Source organism: Triticum aestivum, chromosome 2A (assembly GCF_018294505.1).
Source record: "Triticum aestivum cultivar Chinese Spring chromosome 2A, IWGSC CS RefSeq v2.1, whole genome shotgun sequence".
Classification (NCBI taxonomy): Eukaryota; Viridiplantae; Streptophyta; class Magnoliopsida; order Poales; family Poaceae; genus Triticum; species Triticum aestivum.
In genome coordinates, this window is record NC_057797.1 from 32,214,541 (window position 1) to 32,217,232 (window position 2,692).

Genomic DNA, 2,692 nt, shown 5'->3' on the forward strand with positions numbered 1-2,692 from the left:
GCAATAGCAACATACTAAACGATCGGGTGCTAAGCTAATGGAATGGGTCATGTCAATCAGATCATTCAACTAATGATGTGATCCTGTTAATCAAATGAAAACTCTTTGTCCATGGTTAGGAAACATAACCATCTTTGATTAACGAGCTAGTCAAGTAGAGGCATACTAGTGACACTCTGTTTGTCTATGTATTCACACATGTATTATGTTTCCGGTTAATACAATTCTAGCATGAATAATAAACTTTTATCATGATATAAGGAAATAAATAATAACTTTATTATTGCCTCTAGGGCATATTTCCTTCACCGCCTCCTCCTCCGGCGAGTGACGATCAGGGCACTCGGCCGGCTCCTTCTCCGGCGCTCGGCGGCACTCCGCCTCCTTCTCCGCCTGCGCCGGCGCGCCTGAGCAGCCAGCCTCCTCCTTCTCCGCCTCATCGGCAAGGGAGGAAGAGACCTGCCGCCGCTCCGGCTGCTTCGGCGCGTCGTAGTCCTTCTCCTCTGCCTCGTAAGAAAGTAAAGAAGACAACTGCTCCGTCTGCTCTGCCGACGTCTAGCAGTACAGCCAGAGGCGGGAGGACATACAGATTCGGTCCTTCTCTGAAGACTCCAGAGAAGTTACCATACGAGAGGACCTCGGAGGAGAACGCCGAGATCGCGCAAGAAGAAGTGAGGAACTTCTTTGAAGGGGTGAAAGCAAAGAAACATCCACCTCCGGAGGAGAAGGTAGATCCGGTGAAAGCGAAGCGCACTCTGGCTGCCCTGACAAAACCACCCAAGTCTCCGCCGAAAGGAAACTATGAGCGCATTATTGGAAAGGAATTTGCCGAAGCGGAGCAGTCGGGAAGTACCGTCAGTGATCAAAGGCTGAAAGAACGACGAGCTGGGAAATAAATTGCCCAGCTCGGCGAACAAGCGAAGCAATCGTGCCCCCCGCTCAAGGTGCCTAGCGACATCGTCGCTAATGATCCGAGGATGGTGCCCGGTTATAGCAATCTTGGCGATTACCTGCCCGACGATGTACATTATGATTTCATGGAGGTGCAGATACAAAGATACGAGTACGGGAAGCCTCTCGTCAAAGATGAAAGATCTCTATCAACGATGATGCGAAGATTGCATGATTGATACTTGAAAATCTGCAGAGAGTCTGGGGAAGGAGTACTTTGTATGTGAGAGTTAAAAAGGAGCATGACCTCGTTGGGATTGAACTGTTGCCTGTTCCATTTGAGGAGTTCTTTCAGTTTTTCAATCAATTGGCCCTCGATAAAGCAACGGTCACCTGCTACTGTCTGTAAGTAGTAGTACTTCTGTCATTAAGTCTCTCTATATAGCTCAGCTCTTTCATTGCATGTATTTATAATTATCCTCACTATATTATGCAGATTGAAGATCGCCGAATTGAAGAAAAGACAAGTCGGTGATGTTGGGTTCATTAACACATATCTCATAGATGCAACTGAGGTTAAATTTCATGCCGCAGATACCGAGGCCAACTTGCTACGATCGTTGGTAATAAATGAAAACAAAGATATAATACTCTTTCCTTACAACTTCAAGTGAGTGTTACTGTCTTGTGCGTATTCGGTTTCCCTTATATATTAGTCAAGGTTATAGTAATGTAATTAATGAGTTATGCATGCGTGTGCAGTTGCCACTATATTATCCTAAAGATTAAGCTTGAGCAGGGACTAGTAACCGTCTTAGACTCAAGACGAAAAGATCCCCAGGACTATGCGGACATGACTCAAATGCTCGAGAAGTAAGTTAAATCGATCATTATCCACCATATCAACAACTTTGTTCATTTCCTGATATATCAAGTAATTGTTTTCTTTGTCTGGCAGGGTTTGGAAAAAATTCACCAAAAAAGCTCCAGGACTCCCGAAGAAGTTGCAATTTAGACACCCGAAAGTAAGTACTATAGTAGCATTTTTCGCGCATCTCCTATTGATTCAAGCGCTAGTTTCATCAATACCATTTGGCATTCTTGCTTATCAGTTTGATTGAACTCTATTTCTTATAAAGTGGTTGTGGCAGGAACAAGGGAATGATTTTTGTGGATACTACGTTTGCGAGTCCATCTGCCACACGACCTGTGAGCAGGGCTACTCTGACGAACAATATGAAGTACGTAAATAACAACATTCACAATTTTATTTTATTACCATCATTTGTGTTAAGTTTCATTCATTCATATATATATGTATTGACCCCCTTCTTCAAATTAGATGTTTCGGAAGCGGGATGAACTCCTAGCACCAGCTCGCGTGCGAGCAATTCAAGAGGAATTGACGGCATTCTTTCTTGACCACGTGATCGCTGAAGACGGAGAATACCATGTGGAACATAAGTCCGTATGTTAGGAGATTATATTTGTAAGAGATAATTATTATATATATGTAGCCGGTAGTGTCGGATAGATATACGAGAACTTGTTGTTCGACCAATCTCTCGGAGAAGGAGAGGTGGTCGATATCACTTCTCTCTGTATGCATATATGTTCATAACGATCTTTTATTTCCTTCGTTTGCTTACTAGCTAGCTAGCGTGTCTAGTCCTCTCTATACGTATGTATAGTACGTAGCGTCGACCAAGCACGGACATAAGAGAGGACACTTCTCTCTATTAATTATAGCTAGCTAACACAATATATGAAACACCTAAATTAACCCCCCCAAACCCCCAAC